This window comes from Artibeus jamaicensis, unplaced genomic scaffold (assembly GCF_021234435.1).
Source record: "Artibeus jamaicensis isolate MK-2021 breed Jamaican fruit bat unplaced genomic scaffold, CSHL_Jam_final scaffold_537, whole genome shotgun sequence".
Taxonomy (NCBI): Eukaryota; Metazoa; Chordata; class Mammalia; order Chiroptera; family Phyllostomidae; genus Artibeus; species Artibeus jamaicensis.
The window spans coordinates 31,417,926-31,440,163 of record NW_026522047.1 but is presented as its reverse complement, the minus strand read 5'-3'; the positions used below and the strand labels follow the sequence as shown (position 1 = coordinate 31,440,163).

Here is a 22,238-nt window from a genome sequence, read left to right as displayed (position 1 = left end):
ACACAGTTTCTCCGAGATTTTCGAGATGGACAAACACTCAACTTTCAGCCTTACAATGGATTGAGAATTTGGCAAACTTTAGGGCTTCATTTGGTTAACGTTCCCTCAAATTTACATGTTACTGAGAGAACGGTCGCATCTCTCCTTATCATTTCCATCCTGGTTCATGTTTGCTGAACTGAGTAGCTCCCAAACAGGGCTGTGTGGTCTGTTTTTGTAAGAATGAATTATTACTGAGGACAAAGCATCACATCTTTTCAAAAAGAAACAACCATCACCTACTCACCCAATGGCTTTATTTTACGGAAAAAAAACCCCAGCAATTCCCTCCTTTCTTTACCCTTTTCAAACATTTTGTGTTCAACATCTCCCCCTTTGTTCTCCTGTAAGATGCTCGATAAATATTGTTGAATTTTTTCAAACCCCCAGATTTCTATAAAGTCCAGAGCTAGCTGGCCCACCTCAGGGTCAGCAGCTGCATTTATTATCCAAATGCAGTGCAGATATCTTGTACAGATAAAGCCACAATCATACAGGTGATTTACAAGTAAGGACACAGAGTCAACCAAGCTGGAGAAATGTTCTAATGGTCCAACTCCAGTTTGGCCACTAGCTCTTTCTGCCTTTGGATAATTCTTTTATGCTCTCTGGAGCCCGGTTTCTCCACTTAAAATAATGTAATATCTGTAAAGTCCTAAGAAACTTTCAGATCTTTATGATCCTTACTCTTTAGCTCAGTAACATTGAAACATTATCAAGAAGCTAACTTTAAAGGAACCTGTAAACAACCAGCCAAGTCCAAGTACGGTGTGTATTCGTACACATATACTGACTTTACACGTATGCTGGTTTTGCATCTGTTTCAACTGTTTTTGAAAAATGAGTATATCATTTTTAAAGGCATTAGAGAGGCAAACTAAAATAATTTCACAGTAATTCTCATAAAAAGGATCCCTTTTGGTGGACGAGAGAACACTTTTTATACTATGAATAATCATTACTTAAGCGGTTAACATTAGTTGCATTATTTTTTCTTAAGACAGATATACTTCTAGATAAATTCTGTCTAAAAGTTAAGAAAAACAGCTTTTGGGTTTGTGTGTCTCAAAATAGCCCCTATGAAAAGGGGGCTGGATGTGGTTCTGTTACAGTGTTCTCCCTTAAAGAACCATGTGAACTACTTCAGTGGCTCAGTTGCCACTGTTCTGTTAGCAAACCTTTCCTCTCTTTCCCCCTAACTTTTTTGTTTTTTGGCTTGACTCTATAAACCTTCTGAAAGCTAATTTAAGGTATTGTTTTTGGTAGAAAGGTAGCATTAAGTTGTGCCCAAGGCCTGCAAACCAGCAGTCAGTCTTTTTTTTGTTCTCATCCTGACGACCCCGGCCGCCTCTGGCAGTAGGAGCTCCCACCCCCTCTTCTCCAAGCCCCGCACTCTTCTCCCTTCCATGGACACGGTGCACCGTGCCCCTCACCGCCAGCTATCTAACTATAGACATGCCATCAAGATCTGAACTGTCTTTACCTTCCCCAAGTAGGAGGAGACAACAGCATCACCCTCACTCTCTAATCTGTCTCTAAACCCAGACTTAGCCTTGAATTCCAATTCTGTTCCCTATTTCCATGTGACGTAAACATGCTACTCCACTTCAAACTTAGCATGTGTAAAACAGAGTCACCCTCACCCCAGTCTAATTTCTCCCCCAATGAGGCCTGATATTTGAAGATTCCTTATACTTGGCCCAAGGCAGCCCCAACATTCTTATCTCCAGCTACTACTCAAGCTCCACTTCTCCATTCTTCCGAATTAGTCTCCTGGCTCACTCTGGGTTTTCCTTCCTCTTGGCCTTTTTTCAGGTACTGCCCCCTTTTGGAAGGCCCGCCCCCACCAATTTCTCTCCATCCACTGAGGTGTCAGATCGTTTTGTGCCCCTTGCCATGTCTCTCTTCTTGAAGCCCTTCCTAATAACATCTAGAGATCCCTTTCCCCTCCAAACTGCTCCAGTCCACAAGGCTGGTACTGCCGGGGTGGCAGTGATGTTGTCACCCCCATGGCCAGATCTCCCGGAGCCAGGCTCATGCTCTGTGTCCTGGTGACCCCACAGTGCACACAGTTGTCAGTAAGCACCTGCAAAGAGATGGCCAGGCATATTTTTGTGTGGAGTATGGGAAAGGGAAACAATCAGAGCTCTTATAGAATAACGACGGCACTTACATTGCTGGCCTTTCAGTATCCAAAATATGAACCTCAAATCCCCCAAGTGAGAGTGTCTGTGAACCCGGTAGCTCAGTTCCTAATTTGGCGCCCGCCTGGCGCTCCGAGTTCCAGGCAGCCTCCCCTGTACCATTGCCCATTTTCCCTTTTATTTGGTTATCAGTCAAAAATGCCCCAAGTTTATGTTTACCTTGAGGGAAAGTGCCTCGGGGATATTTTCAGTACTTGGTGAGAACTTGAGTCATCTCCAGGCAATTCTTTGCCTTCCTAGAGGCCGTTCTTCCCATCACTGCAATGCTCTGAGCCACTTTCCCCCCAAAGCATAGGCTGTATCCTGAGATAACAGAGTGGGTCCCTGTACAGAGGGAGGAAATGGTTCCCTTGTGTGTGCATTGTGTGGCAGGTCGTAAAGACCCAGCAGAGTCTTACTAACGAGGCCGCATTGAATGTCTGTGCCGGGGCCGGAATCTGAGGCATTGATGTCTGACTGGGACTTCACACTGATGTCTGGACTCCTTGTTCAAGTTGTTGCGAAAATACTGCCAAGAGTCCCTAATTGCTGATAGGAAGTTAAAGAATGTGTAGGCGGAGGTCAGCCTTTATTTCTGGCAGGAGAAGGAGGGCAGTGGTTGGTGACATGGAAGTCAGCATTCACAAGAGCAAGTAATGACTCAGTAGTCAGTAGGGAGCTGAATGAGTTCCTTCTTAAAATCACAGTTGCCTGAAACTCCAAGAGGAGGTGTCTGTTGTTACTGTCTGTGCTTCCTGCCTTTCTTTAAGATCTGCTTCCACCCTATTCCTCATGTGTTCGCCAACCACAGTTCCCCAACCCTTGGTCACAGGGTGAGCATGAGACCCAGGACTAACTGATCATCGTTTGGCTTCAGCACATCACGCAAGGGTAAATACAGAGTGGGGAAAAAGCAGGTTTGGAGTTCTTCGCGTGGAAAAAGACATGCAGGTTATGATTACAATAGCTTTCTTCGCTCCGTGTTTCGTGTGCTCACTGCAAACCTACTTTCGCGCACCCTGTGGATGGTCCAGTTGGGGCCTTTTATACTAAAGATGGACTAAAGGTGGCGGGGAAATGTGTCTCTGTCCTCTGACTGCTGACTACAAGGACACATGTCCCGAGTTGCTGTCATGGAAGGAAGCCTCTATAGGAAGGAAACCCACACATGAACACTGAGACCCCGTGGAGAGATGACAGGCAAGAAGGGACGTAGTTACATTGAAATGCTGTCTTAGCACCTGATCTGGATCCGACCCTCAGACCAGGTTTATCTCGAATTCCACACACAGGAGAGTTGCTCTGTGCCCTCACCCCTGCCCCCCGTTAGTTTTTTCTTTGAGTTAGTTTCAATGCTCTCTAACACTTCTAAGAAAGTGGCTTTGGACACTACCCCATTCAATTCCTTAGTGCATAGACACAGAGAAAGAAACAGAGAGAGATTAAGTAACTTCACAAAATTATCAGCTTGTCAATGCCAAAGGCCTGACAAGAACATCTTGCTGGTAAAATTAATATTAAAAATTAATCTTCTAGCACCATCTGAAGTTGGTGAATCACTGAATGGACCAACACACAGACTGTACATAAAGTTGTGAAAGAAACCACCAGAAAGACCAAAAACAAATAAATAGGGGTATTTACCCCTGGAGGATGAGACTAGAATGCTGTGGAGAAAGTCTTATTTTCATATTTTATAGTCGTCTATACTTGTAATCTGAGTATTCTTAACCTAGCACATATAAAAAATTAATATGGTTAAAACATATAAAATTCTTTAAACATAGACTATAAACATCTAATTCTTTAAACATACAGAATTCCAGGAGTTTGTATTTTAAAGAAAGTCACATCACAAAGAAAGACAGAGTGCACTGCCTTAGACAGCCATTCCCTGTGTCCCAGGCCCCCAGGGGAGCCTCTCCTCCGGGGAAGGTCGTCGCCACGGTCATTACTGCTGCTGCTACCAGCCCCAACAGCACCGCCGTACTGCTCCTAATGATAATCGCTATTACGGAGCACTTCCTATGTACCAAACACCCTTATTGGTGCTTCACCTATATGAACTCGTTTACTCTTTATGAAAACCCTAGGAGGTAGGCCTCTCGTCATCTCCATTCTACAGAGGAGGGAGCTGAGGCACAAGGCTGCACAGGGGGCAGCAGTGCAGGTGGAGGTCGCGAACACGGCTATCATGTTGTGGGACCTCTAACGGAGGCCCCAGGACTCAGCTAGTACTTGCTTCCACGTGCACTGGATTTCTTCAGCAGCCGCAGAGGACCTTTCCAACTCAGGTCCCACCCGAGACTAGCTGTCATTCTGTCACTCCTATCCCCTTTGTTTCTTAGCTCCTGGGACATGGATCTTGTCATTGTGCTGTGGGACACAATGCTGCTGCATAGAGAAACGACCTATGTCCTGCAGACATTTCGCTGGTGTCATTTTAGGTTGGTAATGTTTCTGATCCATATTACTAGGCTTTGCAAATTTTGATTTACTGAAGAAATGATAAGAATACACAAAGCAACTTGAAGGAGTTGGTTTTGAAAGTAAGAACTTAAATGTGCCCCCCAGAATTTCTTCCGTCAGTATTTGTATTATCGACCAGCATGCATGGCATTGAAGGACTATCGAATGCTTGGTCTGTACTAGCTAAACATCATCTATTTACAGACATACACTGAGGGCTGAAAATGCAGTGTGGGGACAGGAAAAGGAGAGTAATCGGTATGATTTTCAGTGCATATTTTGCAAGTTAAAACCAAAAGCGAATTCCTGAAAAGACTGAAGAGACATGTCACATAATAGCAGTCAACACTGCCATGGAATTCCTTGGCACAAAATTCCCACGTACTCATTTTGTCCTTCACTCGCCTCTGCAAAAGATGCTCATTGTAGAAAAAAATAAAGAAATAAGAGCAATGTCCTAAATAACTGGAATGGTATTCTTAAAAATGGCTTTGTTTCTGCAATCACAGAATTGGGGCAATTGGTGGCCCCTCTTAGCATCTCCTGCCCAATGGGCTACTTAGTGCTGTCCTTGTGGGAGTGAGGATGCCACCAATTATTTGTGTGGCCTGGACTAAGAGAGACCCAAGTTTCTTCTCTGTGCAGCAGAAAGTTGGACTGTTTTTAAATAGTCCCTTTAAATAAGTTTTAAAGTTCTGCCAAGCTATAAAATCCATTATCTGGTCTTTCAGTATTGGACATTGGAACGTTATTAATTTGTTATGTTATCTCTTGAGAGGCCTCATCATTTCAATATACTGGAATTAAAAAAAAAAGAATCTTCCACATGCTGATGAACAACACTAATTTATAAAGATGAATTTTTAAACCGCAATTAACATTGACCTATCACTGAAGAACTAAAGAGCATTTCTGAATAAATAAAAAGCTGCCAATATCATTTTCTCCATATTTCATTCTCGCAAGTGGAAATAATGGAAGGAATGCACACTTGGACCTGGGGACTCAGAGTAATTTATTTTCTCTTACAGGTTGATCACTGCTAGTTTAACATTAATGGTTGAGATACGCAGCCAAGGGTTCCGTAGTGTAAAGGCAGGCCTTGCCTCACCTGATCACTAGGCTCCAATTTTAACCTCTCATCCAAGGAGGGAAAAAGTTCCTGAAAAAAATTCAAAACTGCATTTTGGCAAGCTCAAGAGATATAGCTGAGCGGCATGAATTAAGAGACTTGTGGCCATGAAAAAGAACTGTAAATTTTAAGTGGCTTTGACCCTTCTTAGCCTTTGACCAACTGACCCTGACATTCCTCAGAGGCCAGTGGGAGAGAAGGATGTAGCAAGGACAGTGCTGGAGGGCGGGCGGATCGACCCTCCCAACAGTAGAGGAAGTCTGTCCAAATGTGCCTTGGGAAGACCTGTAATAAACGAGGTTCCCTCCCTGAGAAATGACTAAAGCCACTAAAATAATTCTTAGATAAAGCAACCCAATTATTTACATGTAGTTACTCTTAAGAAAAAATTGGGAGAAATTGATCACAGCCTCAGGAAGGTTCCAGCATGGTTATAAATGACTGCACGTGTTGTCGAGTCGTTTATCTGGTACTCCGTCAAATGGCGTCTTCCGTAATGTGGTATTTACAACCCTCGCCAATATGATGAAAAACATGGACCATCTTGAAATGCCTTTCGAAAGAACACTGTGTAGTATGTACAGATGCAGGAGAGCTTCCCTTACTGTGTTTTATTCATCTTTCCCACAGTATGTAAATAAGGAAGTTTGTTGCACACCGCACTGGGTTTTTACGATTACACTTTGGGATGTTTACACATCAGGTGGTCCTGCATTTAGGGAAGCAGTATGTACACCTGGATGTGTTGGTTCTTTTTAAAATAAGACAAACAATGGAAAAAGCCACCAGAGTGGGGACAGCACCTCTGTGATGACGTGCACAGGAGATTCATGAAAGATAAGGTGGCAGCACCCGTACCGACTCGCCCGGCAGAGCAATAAGAAGGTTTGTCCAGGTGCCGCACAGGAGGCCACCAACCGTGCTGAAATCAGCCACTGGGTTTTTTTTTGCTCTTAGCATCTCCAAGGAAGACATCAGGGTACAAACTTCTTTTACTAAAAGGCTTTCACTAATAGCTCAGCCAAAAGGTCATTTCTAACAAGAATGCAGACGAACATTCCAAAGAATGCAGGAAAGATGTCCCACCTCAGTCAGGTTGCCACAAGGGCCACTTCCTCCCAAAGAGTGAGGAGGGAGTCTCTGCTTGGGAATAACGGCAACTTCTGCATTTTGCGGTGCATAACGTGCACTTATTTGCCAAAATTTTTGAGGAAAAAAGTGATGCGCATTATACATGGGTAGTACTGATTCTGTATCTATGTAAATGTTTAATTTTTAGTTATGCTTATGCATTAAAAGTGTAACTCTAAAAAGCAATAATGATAGGTGTATGCAAAATAATACCCTAAAATATGATAATCGGTTTTGTTTCTAAATATAAATAAATGAATTAAAAATTATCCTCTAAGAATATTAGTCTTGAGTAAAAATAATACAAAGTATATTTAACTATACTCAAATTCCTACTTTGACCTTTGAAGTATGATCTTTTATCTCGATTGTGTCCACCAGTAAAGAACCGCATATCTGAAATCTCAGAAGCACAAGCAGTTCATACTGGGGAACCAATAGTAAGTATTTTTTTGTTAATGTTTCTGAGTAAGACAGGCTTAATGGGATTGTTATAAATATAGAGTTATGAATGTACGAGTTATGAATTTACAAGTGATTTTTTTCTTTCTGTGGGTATTGGTCAATCTCTAAAAATACATCGTAAGGGTAAAATAAAGATCCACAGAATTTTTTTAAAATGTCAAAATGAGCCAGAAGATACTCATGTCATTTGTGGTATATGTTAACGACTTAGTAAACTTTGTTTTGGCCTTTCAAGAGCACCATGCTATCATCTTTGAAAAATGATTGCTATGTAGTATCTGCAGGACATCAGGACACTGAAGGACAGGACACTCTACCCTTCCTGTGTTCACGCGTGGAGGGACTTCTAGGACAGGAGCGTTCCTGGCCTGTGTCCTCCTTCCCCTCTTCATTGGGGTGGACAGTGGACCTGGGCATGCTCAGATCAGCCTTTCCCCTCCAATGCTTGCTTTGGACCTGCTGCTCATAGGGGGAGGGTTATCTTCTCCCCATCTCTGGAGGTGGGGTCTGCCCCAGTGGAGCTGTGCGGTGCTGCCCAGGGATAGGTAGCTCAGCTGCCTAACTCAAGGGTGAAATACATCTTAGCAGGCTTACCCAGCCCAGCAACCCAGCTCCTTTTGCCTCCAGTCCTCCCCAGTACGAACCTGAGGCTTGGATGGCTCTCTCTCTCTGATGCCTCAGTTTACCACTCAGATGGCCCTAAACTTGAACAACCCTCCTAAAACCTACATTATTCATTCACTTTAATGGTCTGAAAGACTCGTACATATTCTTGCATCTTCAAGCCAACAGTCATTTGTTAGGCATGGATCTGGAGAGGCTAGTCTCCACTCTGGTAGAGGGCAGAAGAGGTGTGGGTAGCAGTGGACTGACTCAATGCAACAAAATAAAAGCATTAAATAGGCCCGTTTCCTCTTGGAAGGCAATTTGTGGACCATCTATTGACAGTTCCACCTGTGCCTTTGCCCTGCAGGGCCTCGTTCCTTACCCAGGGACAAGGAAGAGGTCCCCTCCATCAGCTCCCCTAAAGGAGATCTGTCCTTTCATTTCCTGTATCCCTACCCTCTCCTGAAGATAGGAAATTTACATTTATACCCCTTTACATTCAGCTGACCTAAATACTTAGTTCAGACTTATCCTGACAAATGGCATATGACACTTTTTAGGTTCTTACCTAAATACTCCCATCATCTTGGTTATGAAACTGATTGAAAAAACAAGGCACCAATGTAATCTTTTGACCAACAGAATTTAACTTCTTTGGCTTAGAGAATTAAAGCACAATGAGAGTTCTTAAAAATCAGTATAGCAGTCATAACAAACCCCTTTCTTTCAAAAATCGAACTCATAACCAGTAAATGCAGACATTTCCATACAATATTTCTCTTTATCTTTTTGAATTAATTTCTTACAGCATTTAATTAAAAAATGCAAAACAAAAACCCTATTGGATTTTCATGTGCCAAAAAATGAACCTTAACCCACAATTCACATCTTACACAAAAATTCATTCACATGAACCCTCAACTTAAATATGACCCTGAAACTATAAAATTTCAAGAGGAAAACAAAGGAAAATCTTTGTGACTATAAGTTAGGCAAAGATTTCTTAGATAAGATGCCAAAAGTTTGATCCATAGAGGAAGAACACTGAAAATTTGGACTTCATTAAAATGAAAACTTCTGCTCTTCAACAGGCAAGAGAGAGGAAAAGGGCACCTTGAAAAGTATGTTCTCATCTCTTACTCTTCCTCCCCATGCGGTTCCACCCCCAACCCCACAGCATCCATTCAACGCTATTACTGTTTCTTCTGTTCCCCACCAAGCTGGTCCACACGCGATAAGCACAGACATGGATATACTGCAGGGTGGCACACGGTTTGCAGGTAGGAGCATGTGAAACACAGTTTATTCTTGTATTGCTTATTAACTATTGTATTCTTTTCCACACGAACAACTGGAAACCTACTTTTGCCCACCCCATATATGACAATTGTATTGCTCTTTATACCAAAATTATTTTAAACACAAAACTTCCATATGCAGTACATGTATAAGATTATTCTGTGTAGTGCACACTTTTGACAGCATTCACTGCTCCTGCACAGAGTTGAGACCAAATTCTTTGGAAGTCATCAGTTTTGAAATTTACTTAAGCAAAGATGACAAAAAGATTAAACAAATTTATCTTGTTGGCCTTGGTTAAACAAACAAACAAAATTTTCCCCGAGCTCCCAGTCTCACTGCGTACTGTTCGGGCCACGCTCCGTATTTTAGCTCAGTCGGCTGCTGTATCCTGCGGGAGAGGTGTCAGCTGGGGCCTGGTACCAAAATCTTATTTGAAGTACATCGAATGCAGTCCCTCCAGTTGCTTTCATTTCTTTGGGTGTTGGTGTTTTTACATAATAAAATTCTTTTTTAAAGAAAAATGAGACTCTCTTTAGTCGTTCTGGTAATTAAAGAAAGTATTTGGCTAAGGCTGAACTGAAAACATTTTCCACACCACACCGCTCAATTCACTTCCTAAATGACTCATTTAATACATAAGTGACCAAGAAGAACACTCCTGTCTCTCTCCACCTCGTTATCCTGTTTCATTTCTTCCCGGCATTTATCAATGACACGACTGCATTAATGCATCTGTTCTTATACTTTCTGACCGAACGCCCACCTCCACACCAGCCCCCACACCCAGCTCTGGGAGGCCGGCACTGTATGGGAGTGGACTTTCTCCACTTGTACGTGGGCTGGAGTGGGTTCTGACACATAGTAGGTACTCAAAAGACACTTCTCCACTGAATGAACTATGTTTCTACTGCTGGGATTGGATCTGATTCCTGCTATATGGTTTGTAAGTTCAGCAGCAGCATCCAGATCTGAAAAGGTGGGCGTGACCATTCAGAATATTTCACATTGTTTCTGCTACACTGGCTTGGAGCATAAAGGTTTGTGTAGACCTAATTTTATATCCCATAACCCTGTGCTGTCTGAATATGGTAGCCAGCAGCCAACCACATGTGGCTACCATGCACTCGAATGCGGCTGGTCCAAATTCAGACGTGCTGTGAGTGCAAAACACACACCAGATTTGGAAGATTTAGTTTAAAAAGAGAGTATAAAGTGATCTCATTTATAATATTTATACCCCTTACATGTTGAAACTTTTAAATATATTGGGTTAATTAAAATATACTATTCAAATTAATTTCACTTATTTTTTTAAGGTGACTACTAGCAAATTTAAACTACATATTGTGGCCAGTATTTTTGGTCCGTGTTATGTCGCTACTAGGCAAAGCTCCTAGAGCCCTGGTTGGTTGTCAAAGTTCCCTCACTTCTTCTCACAAGGGTTCTGTCTTTTTATCCTATGTAGACGCCCCCTTAGGGGCTCCACTGAACTAGAGCCATAGAATGCAGAGCCTTAGAAACTAAGGACAGGTCCCTGGGATAGTGGTGATGGATTTGCCTATGATCATGGCAGAAAAGATACCCTCCATTTTCTTCCTTATTTGCTGACTTTCCAGCAAGTAATGTCAGAAATTATTCCATGATTGTGTTTCTCAAACTGTTCCACTCTCCTAAGACATTCACACACAGTAGGCCTATTGGGGACACACTCAGAGAGCAGCCCGTCATCTCTGGCGGAGCGTTCTCCTTCAGGCAGTATGAGGAGACTCTGTTTCCTTAGAAACCTTTAACCTGTTAGGGTCACACTACAAGGCCAAGGTTATGTAGGATAGTCCTGCCAGATGCAGTGAGCATGCATAGGCATCAGTTGTGGGCAAGAAGCACTGCAGGCTCTAGAGTGGAGAGGCTTTGGAATTTCCTCTCACATGAAACACAGTACAAGCTTTGGATCACGTAATAGAGTAACACAAAATGACGTCACGTGTCAACAAAAAATGGAACAACCAAGTTAGGAAGCCGAGGTTTTATGTTGAAATAGGGGGACAAATTTGATTTTTTTCTCCAGTATATAAAAGTATTTAAAGGAAAGTCTTAATGAAAAAGTACAAAAACTTAAGATGCACTGGCTATTACTACATTTAGAGTAAGTTTAGGGGACAGGAGAACATCTAGACTGAATAGTGTCAGATCATGGGTGGAACACAGCTCTTCAATGTATATTATCTTATTTATAAAAGACCGCTCTCCCTTACTATTGCCTCCTTGGTACCCTTTTTTTTGCTTCTTGTTTTTTTTTTTGGTGCTTTTTTCAGGCTCTCCCTGTTTTCCATTCCCTCACTTCTTCTCACAAGTCCGCCTGGGGGCAAATCCGGGAAAGCAAATACAATCTTCTGAACCATAGTATTAGCATTAAGTATCTATCTTTTGACCCAAAAATTATTGTCTCAGAGAAAGCCTGCCAACTTAAAGAGAGACTGCAACAGATACTTTCTTCGTCCTCAGAGTAAAAGGTAAAATGTTTATGAAACTATTATTTATGCTTGTCAAACTTTATAACAACAAGATGCCCAAAAAACATCTTCTAGTACAGTGATGAGTGTACAACTTTAAAAAAAAAATGCCTCCTGGTATTACTAACTCGGTTTGGCTAAATATAGTCGGCAGCCTGCAGCCCGCAGGCTTCGCAGCCCATTTTCCCCTGGAATTCAGCTAATGTAAATAAAACAAACAGAGGGAACCTGGCCCCCTCCACGAATATTACATCAGTCTTCCTTATTAGGGAACGTCTTCAAACCTGACATTTTGCTCTAAATAACTGGAGTTTCATTCTCAACAAGCAACTCTGGACAGGGAGCCGCTCTAACCTCAGGGCGGCTGAACGCCAGCAGAAATGCGGGTGATGTGCAGCCTCATTTTACAATGAGTTTCGTTCCTCAGGCAGGAGCACCATCATGGAGAGGAGTATGGAGACACACTTAATGCTTCCTGCTGAAGGTACATCTAAGAAAGTACATTTAAACGTGCCTCAGTTTTTGGCTTTCTATTTCTGTTTTGATACATGCCCGTGACGGTGAACAGAAACAGGAGAGATTCTGAGATTAATGGTCTGACAAAAGATTTTTGCATATGATTGAGCTTAAGATGATGCAGAAGTTAATAAGCTAAGAAAGATGCTCCTCTCCCCTGAAATGTTTCCTCAATGTGATGTTTAATGTGTTAGACAACTTAGGGTTATTGTCTTTCTTCTTGAGATATTCTTATGTTCACATGCGAACCGGGCAGCAGAGGCAAAAATAAACTAGAGCTACAAAACTGAAAGCTTCTGCCCAGCAAAGGAAACCACCAGCAAAGCGGGAAGGCAGCCCACCGAGTGGGAGGAGGCACTTTCAGTCATCCAGCCGGGAAGGGGTTAATACTGTACAGCGTGGTGACTATAGCTAACAATACTGAACTGTGTATTTGGAACTTGCTAAGAGAGTAAATCTTAAAAGGTCGCATCATAAAAAAATTGTAACTCTGTGAGGTGACGGATATTAACTGAACTTATTGTGGTAACCATTTTGACATACATTATATATATATATATATAGTCATTATATTGACTAATACCATGTTATGTCAATTATATCTCAGTAACACTGGAAAAATAAGTCCTATTAAAAAGTGTCGTATAATATACTTGTTTGAAAAAAAAATGTTAACTAATCCAGACTTCTTGTTTTGAAAGGTAAGATTTATGAAGTTAAAATGTGTGTGTAAAATAAAAGCCAATCAAAGCAAACCTTTTCTTTAAACACTTTTTTATGAGTACAAATAGGGTTATTCATCAGTTTGCTGATCCTACCTAGTATTTTACCTCTTTTGTTGCGACATAAAAACTGTTTTCATGAGAAATAAAAGAGCTGGAAAAAACTGTTCTAAATCTACAGCCCACGATGGTACAATGGTGTTGGCGAAGGTGATGGTGATGGTACAATGGTACAATACCACGTTCTACAATGATCGGTGCGTAAGTAAACAGTCCCGAGATACAATGAGTTGTGTGGGTAAGGCAATCATGCAAAGATGAGGCCTTCTTATGCAGTGGGCTACTTCGGGCAGGTGCTAAATGAGAAACTACTCATTTATTTCTCATTTTCTACTTTGGTTCACTAACAAAATCAAGATAATCACATGTTCATGCAAATGTGGAGGGTGAGGACGGGCTTGTGGCAGGAAAAAAGACCAGCCTGGAAAATAAGGGAGGATGGTGCTAACAGTTCCAAGTTTATATTTCTAAATCTAGCTTATTACTGAACTTTTTCTTCCAATGTTTTGTTTTTTCAAGGGAAAGAAAAGCAAACACACCTGCATCTCTTGCACTCAGCACAATTTAAATGGGATCGTGGATGGTCCTCATTGTTTCCATAAAGGGTCCAGCACTGGCAAATTGGGAAATACCACTGAACATCTCAGAGTTTCCCTGTCTAGTAGGCCCTTCCATCTTCTGGGAATTTTATCTACAGACTTCTCACTGAATTTAGGATTGAAGGTCATGGCGCATTTCACAGGAATGTAGACTGGAGTTAGACAGCCTGGCTTTCCATGACTGGGTGGGTGTCCTTGATCACTCAGCCTCTCTGAGCCTGTTTCCTTACCCTTAAATGGGGGTCAGCACAGCATTTGTCTCAGCTGTGAAGATGGAATGAGTTATTACATATGAAGTGTGTAAATTATCGCATATGAAGTATGAAGTAAGCAAAACTTGAGTAAACCTTCAATGAGTATTAGCAACTAATATTCAGGATGACCATAATTTAGTGTCTGAACACGGACCCATTTGCCTGGGACATATGTGGAACTGGATAGAACTCTCAGATAACAGGCAAATTGACAGTCCTGGGAAAAATGGAATATATGATCACCCCATTAATACTATGTAATGTCAAAGTCACACAATGCAGAAATAAACTGATTTACAAAATTAACAAAACTTGCACCTCTCTGGGTACTAGTGTATGAGATTAGATGGCATAAGAATGCCTTAATTTAAAAAAATCACTAACTGTAATTTGAAATGTTTATCTTGAAAGACACCTACCAGTTATGTTAATCACCTACTTGTTGAACTCCGAACATCCTTTTTCAACATTATCCCAAATATATTATAAACTTTAGTTTAAATCATCTTAGCACTGTTCTCCTTCTTCCTTGTAGCTGCTTTTCCACAGACACCAGTCCATGGGGGAGCCGGGGCGGGGGTCAGAGAGTTACATCAAATAAAAGGTAAACAGCAGCACAAGGTGTCTGTCCACCAGGACTCAGCCCAGCTCAGCACAGAGGGCCCGACCGCATCGCGCCAGCAGCTCATCAGGCTGCTTCCCTCCCGACCTGGGAAGCCGCCCCTCAGTACGTTGTCATTATAGAAACAGAGAAAACACATCTGTTAAAAATGAGCTTTAGTGGAAAAAATTCAGCTGGCATTCTCTTTTCTTCTCTGTCGTATTTTTTTTAAATAGCACTCTCATGGAAGTTCTTTACTATATATAGTAGAGAACGGGCGCTGACTCGACCTGCTCAGAGGCCGCCAGACCGGGGCCTTTCCTACCAACTCCGGCCCGAAGGCAGCCGTACCTGCGGGGCAGAGGAGCAGCCGGGCCCGGAAACCCAGGCTCCTGTAGACTCTGACACTGCCGAGCGGCTGTCTCCTCCTTTTGGACCTTCAGCCTCCCCACCTGTAAAACTGGCACAATGCCTGTTTCTGACCTAACGCACTGGGGGTGCCTGTGGAACCTCAGAGAACATCTGGGAAACATCTTTTTGGCTTAGTCAACCATGTGTATTACCGACCGCCCCGCTCCCAGGGCCCACAGCCATGTCCATACGAGATTTACGCAAAAACCAGACTGCTAACGTCTCTGTATAAGGGTCCTAGACCACCCTCCCATCCCTCACCAGCCTGCCCAAGCAAGATAGCTGTATATTTATTGTCTGTTCCTTCCGCTGGGCTCCAGACTCTCTAAGGGCAGGGTCCACATCTGCTTTATTCCCCGGGTTTATTCAAAGTTTAGCACAGAATCCACGAATGAATGAATGAATGAAGAGGAAGTAGCAGCCAACATTTATTGAATACTTAATAAGCGCCAGAGGCTGTCCTGTCTTACGTGCTTTCTCCTTCTCTCTCTCCCCCTCCCTCTCATGTATATATAAGTTCCTTCCAGCACCTACTAGCTGTGTGATCTCTGACAATCTTTCTGTGCCTCGGTTTTGTCCTCTGTGTAATGGAATAATAACAGAACCTATGTCATAGGGCTGTTACAAAGATTAAATGAGAACAGTGCTTGGCACAGAGGTGTGTTCTGTTATTTGCTGTTACAGTCCTCTCCTCCTCAGTAAATGACACCTTCCCCAATACAGTTCACAAGTCAGAGCCCCAGGTGTCATCCTGGCTGCCCCTCTCCTGACTTATCTAAACCACCACTAAGTCCTGCCTTTCTCACTGTTAGACCCCTCCTGCGTGGTGTCCCATTCAGGCAGCCCAGAGATTTCTTTCAGACTGCACACAGAATCTTGTGACTCTCACTTACCTGCCCCCATTGGCTTTCGTTCACTCCTGGGATGTATTCCAGACACCTGGACCAAAAGCCTGGTCCACTGGCCACAGCCTCCTCTCACTGTCACACTGCCCTGCGTTCCCTGAGAGTTGGCCCTCCTAACTTAACACCTACCCTCCCCCCGCCTCCACCTCACCAATCGTCCTTCGCATGTCAGTTCAAACATCACTTCCTTATCTAGTCTCCGAGGTTTCACCTACCCAGACCCAGCTTCAGTGAAGTGAGAAGCAGGAAGCAGTGTGGTCACAGAAATGAGTGCAGGCTTGTGTGTCCAGCGTGGACTTCTCCTGGAGCGGCCCCGTCTGACCTCGACCATCTCATAAAATCACCTGCACCACACTTGTAAGGGCAAAATTTCTATTGGAAGGAAAAAATCTCTGCACATGCATGGGACAAGCTAGCAATTATGCTGCAGAGAATAAAGAGCTCCTATGTGAGATGCTCACGTTCAATTCTCTCAGACGCTGCTACAGCATTTCTTACTCTCCGGCTGGCTGTCTCTTCCCCCTTCACACAGCACTGGGGCCTGTTCTGTTTCTCTCCGAAAGACCAGATGTATGAAAACTGACTTTATGAATCCTAAAAAGCAAACTTGACTTTTCTTACAAAGTTTAACAGTGAATGAACAATTAATATTGCCAGTGATAAATAAGGCAGAAAGAAAAAGGAGATTCCAGCTCCAAGTCTTAGCGTCCACTCACCATCTACTCATGAGTCAAATATTCTAAATATAGTGTGTACATTTCTTGGTATCTGCACCCAGAAAACATTTCACATTTCAGGGAATCAGGAGAAAAAGTGGCCACTTAATTCATCTAACAGTCCACAAAACAGAAGAAATCTACTTATCATGGCTCAAGGAAAAATGTAATGCCCTTGCAAAATAACCAAAATTCAAGCTTAAAGTGCAAATACAAACTCTGTACCTACTCTTAACTTTGCAGATGGTCTTTTTTTTTTCTTCCTTCTGCCTCTTGACCACTGAGCTCGGTGCTAGGAATCTAGCAATGAACACCATAGACCCAGTGCTTGCCTCTGGGAAGCCCCAGAAAAGCCAGCAAGAGAGTGTGGCCTAGAACAGAAGTGTTGATCTGCATTAAAGCAATGGTATGCATATCACTGGATGGAGTCCATATTTCTTCCCTATACAATTTAATTTATTCAGCTCTAAATTTGTACAGCACTGCACGCCCGATGGGAAGACCTTCGGCATTCTGAGTCAGGTGGCACGGGTTGGGGGTGCTATGTTTTTGGCCCCTCTGCGTCTCCAGCCTTGCTGGACAGCTTTGTTATAATGAACTCACTCAGGAGGGCAGGTGATTGCCAAGTCAACTCCACTGTCAGCAAAGGCTAAAGGCTGGTGACAAAGCTGGCATCGGTGGACTCCCTTTCTCTGCCCTGACCAGCAAGCTGTTGTCTCCAGTTTCCAGGGACCCGAACACATTCCCAGGAGACAGGAAATGTGCTGGATGGGTTCACCATGAGAATTTTGCTAGAATTGGCTACTACTTGGGGTTCCCGCGAATGTCACCTTTGTCTTTATCCAATGGGGACAACAGAGTCATAGCTTTTTAAAAACTTCTATCATTAATGGTTTTTCATAAATTACTCATTAGAAGCGCTGAGGTATAAGTCTTTCAGTACAAAAAAGGTTTGAAATACACTAAAAAAATTCACAAGAGACGGGATGATTGCCCTACTAACTTGCCAAGTAAAGCTTTATCTTGCTTCTTCCTCTTGTCTCACATATGCAGGGCACTTCTAATGCGTGGGAGGATGAGGGAGAGACATGATCTGGAGATGGGGAAAGGTCAGCAGTCTCTAAAGCAGAGCATGGATGCTGGTGTGGTTGGCAGGCTTGAGATGCCCAGGGAGGAAGGGCAGAGAGGGGGTGAAAACTAAGACAAAGACAAGAGATGGTAGTAAGCGGTGCACATGCTGGCCTTGGGGACTTGGCCCCACTGGTCACTGCCTCAATGATGCTCGGGCCTGACTCATTCATTTGGCACCTTTTTCTTGCCTGCCCACAATATATACCAGGTACTGTGATAGGATCTGGGGACATTCACACTTTTAAGCCGGAGTTAGAAGTGTATGCTTTGTCTGACTTGGCTACTTCTGAGCTAGACCCAGGAGAGAACATATTACTAATGACAGAACTAGAAATTGGTATATCATTACCTAAGTGGCCAAAGGAGATGGACTTTCTCAACAGCGGATTGGATTTTCCAGGCTTTTCAAGTAGGTTTGGAATGGGAAAAATTTTAGAGGACTTTTATGAGGGAGTTTAATAGTGTGCCTAGATACACCAAATGAAAAACAAATGATTTTATAGTCAAGGAAATGTTTTCCTTTTATCTTCTGAATTCCTGGGGCAAGTGGGAGCTGAGCCTCTGTCCCCTCTGGGAGGGGGAGGGGAGCTTCAGAGGGAAGGCCCCTCTTGGGAGGTAAGACAGAACCCAGGTTGCAGGCCTCACCAGCTACGCCCCCATTCAGCTTCTGGCAGATCACTTAAATTTCAGGAACCAGGCGAATTAAGTTCCCTGGCTCTATACTCAGACAAAAACATTTTCTTTGTGGTCAGATCCTTCATGTCTTAGTATTTTTCAGGTACGAGGGAGGAGTAAGGGAGTTAGTTTATCTCCTTTTACAATGAAATATATTGAACAACTGGTTAGGAGTTAATTTGTTGTATTTCATGACACCGCATTTTACCTAATTTGTTCATATGTGTACATAATAAAAGAGAGAAAATATACTCCAGGATCCCTTACTTTTGGTGGGAGTGTGGGGTGAGGAGCTGGGGTTGGTTTTGCATTCTTATCTTCCTGTGTGCAGAGTGAGAAGGTCGGCCACGGACGGACTGAATCTCAGTACTGCCGGTTACTTCATCGCTCCAAGCTTCAATTTTTTTTTCTTTAAAAAATGTGCAAAATTAATACCTACTAAGGAGATTTCTAAAGTTTAACTGAGGCCATGAATGTGAAAGTGTAATGTCGAACCTGGCTTTCAGGAAATTTTAGTTTCCTTTCCCTTTCCTTCAATATGGATAAACTATGAGCATTCACTTTGGTTTGTGCTGAAATCCTTTCTAAGGTCTCAGAATCTAGCAGAGAAGTCAATTCAGACTTTTAAAAGCAGCCATCAAGGTTTGCTACAGGTTTGTTCATGAATTCATTGTTACTACCAAAACTGCCACGTGCCAAAGTATACAGCCTCTTCCTCTCTCACCACAAGAAGTCTGCCAGGGCATTACGGAGATCACCTTAAGAATGTGCTCTTCTTCCCCCACTGGAGTTTATACAGTGACGAAAGTCTGATCTGGCTTCTTGAAAAGCAAAACAACAACAAAACATCCCCAGCACTTCACGTAAGCCTGAGTCGCCCAGGGCAACACTTGCACAAGGGGCTGGAGAAGTCTGGAACCCATTACGGCGCAGTTCTCCAGGGGCAGGCTTATCTCTTCATCAGATGCTATCAGCTCCCAGGCCGAGATAGACAAAAGTCAACTGCTGTCCCCAGTCACGGAATTCGAACCTGCTCAAGAATGTTGCAATGGGCAGAGCTGGATTATGTAGAGATGTGAGTGACTCTCATGCTGAGGACTGAGTCAGTGTATTCTGCTTTGAGGCAAGATTCCCATACCCTGCATGAGGAGCTGCAAACTAACCTCCCTCCGTCCACGGAGTGTGATTGGTATTCGCATTATGTTGCATCTTAGGGGAGAGTTCACTTGTGTCTGCAGTGAACTTAGAATTAACCACACTACAAAACAGTGTGGAGAATGAAAGTCTTGAAATTCTTCCTGTTTTTCCTGAAATCAGAGCTCCTAGCAGCTTTTGACATTGATAAAGTCCAAAAATAAAACACATCTATTCATAAAGTTGACTCTTCTCATTATTCAGCAAAAGACTATGATTTAGAATAATTATTCACTGTGAGTGAATCTAAGCCTTCCCTTTCAACTAGGTATGACATAGAAGGAACATTTATTCTCCACGGAAGGCTGGAATTCTACCAGTTCTTAAATCTCAGAACTGAGAATGGTTTTGACAACTCTTCTGACTTTCTGCTTTCAGTATTTTCTCCTTTCATATACTGAGTGACTGTATTTACATTTTCTTCAAATTATGTTATGGTCAGTGATGGTGTGAGAAGCCTTCTTTTAAGAAAAAAGAAACAGAAAATAATTCCAAGTAGAATTGTGCCCAAATGGCATGGCCCTACTTGCTGGGTTGAAAGGCAGTGAATAATGAATGGTCCTTGCTCAACAGTTCTGGTTTCAGGCTCAGACCACAAAGATTAGTATGTTCTATCTCTAAATTACAGAAATCTACACATTAATTCTCAGTCTTAAAGCCCGTCAAGGATAAGCCTTAAGACAAAACAGTGATGGGCTCACCTTGGCATGAGTGGCCATGGACAGAAAGCATGAAACCCCCTTTCAGCTTGACTCACTTTCAGTTCGGGGGAGGGGTGCCAGACCTCCTTTTTGCTTTTTCTCTGTCACCACGGGAGGGGATGGGACTCCAGTTCCTCACAAGCAAAATGAGTACATGAGGTTAAATTCTAGCTCTAAATCTCTGGGTAGCTCTGCTATCCAGAGTGAAAAATCATCCCAAATAACACTGATTGGGCAAGAGGGTCAGAGGGCAGTGGTTAGCACTGCTGCTCATTAGCTGTCCCTAAAACTCCAGGGACTTAGTGTCATATTAATCTTTCTTTCCCCCCGAAAGGAATACGTATTCCTTGTGGGAAATTCAAGTATGATACAGTTAAAGTTCTAAGATAATAAAGGGAAAACTCTGCCCTATATTAACCACCCATCTTCATATAATCTCCACTGCCCAGGAAAACCACGTTAAATGTTTAGTGCTGAGCTATTTTTCTAGAACCTTCACCATGCACATACAAATACATATAACACACATATGTTTACAGCCTGGGTTCCTGGTCACAGAAGTTCGATCCGACACACGCATTTCCCCTGTGTAGAGCCTTCCACGTGGAGGTTCAGCTCTGCTTCGTGCTTCTCAAAGGCCTCGGGTATTCCACGGGACAGGGCACTACTCTTTCTGAATGACAGATGCTCTCTGTAAGTGCTCATCAGGACCATAGTGATGGAGAGCCTCTGCATAACTTAAGTTTTGAGTTTTCTGTGGGAAAATCGCTAGAAATGGGTGGGTCAAAGGGTATGTGAGCCCGACTGCCCTCAGGAAAAAAGATCTTATGACTATCTAAAAGTGATGATCCACTTCCAAACTTTTTTCAACTTAACTCTCAGTTCCATTCAATTAAGAATATTTTAAAAGCAGAATGGAAGATGGGGTCACCACTGAAATCCAGTCCCCTTTTCACTGGTCCAGCACTTTCAAGCTTTTGCTTCATTAACAAGTGTTGAAACTGTGTTTTGCTTTGGTCTACATTGTCGAATTAACATTTTTTTCTTGGTAATGCTGCTAGCCATAAATGACAATATAGTTGACCCTTGAAAACATGAGTTTGAACTGTGTGGGCCCGCTTACATGAGGATTTTAATAAATACAGTAGATGTATTTTCCTTTTGAGAGTCTTAATGTCTTTCTCTAGCTTACTTTATTGTAAGAATACAGTATATATAATACATATAACATACAAAATATGTATTAGTTGGCTGTTTATGTTATTGTTAAGGCTTCCAGACCACAGTAGGCTGTGAGTTGTTACGTTTTGGGGGAATCAAAAGTTAACATCTGGATTTGTGACTGTGCAGGGGGTTGGCACCCCTGACTCCCACATTGTTCAAGAGGCAACCACACGGCTTATTTCTGGAAGGAGGTAAGAAATGGATGCCCTGGCAGTGGCATATCATTACTTTCAACTCTCACTTATTTAAGGGGCAACAAGTTCCTTTACAGCAGCGGTTCTCAAACTCTGATTGGACCTAATTATTACCCAGAGAGCTTGAGAGAACACAGACTGCTGGGTCCCCGCTCAGACTTTCGGATTCCGCCGGTATGGAACGGGGCCCAAGAACTTTAATTTCTAACAGTATCTCAGGTGAGGTTGACACTGCGGGTATGAGGACCAAGCTTTTTTAGAACCGCTCCTTTTCAGAATGCTCTTTAAATATCGGGCATAACCTTGCAATTCAAGGACCAGTGTCTGACTCTGGTTAGACTGTAACTTATATGAGTTTGAATGATCATCAGTCACCTTAATTACCGTAACGCATCTTCTTTCTGTTACACTTTACCAACATGACACATAGGCACTCTTAACAGGCCACCTATAAGCAGCAGGCTACAAAATTCCACAGGGATCATTCCCTGTGATCTC

General features: G+C 42.8%; 1 protein-coding gene across 3 annotated transcripts in view; it reads right to left on the bottom strand.

The window, feature by feature from the left end:
- PALLD (palladin, cytoskeletal associated protein) overlaps positions 1-22,238 on the bottom strand; it is a 356,788-nt gene that overhangs the window by 49,001 nt on the left and 285,549 nt on the right. The gene's annotated exons all lie outside the window — the stretch shown is intronic.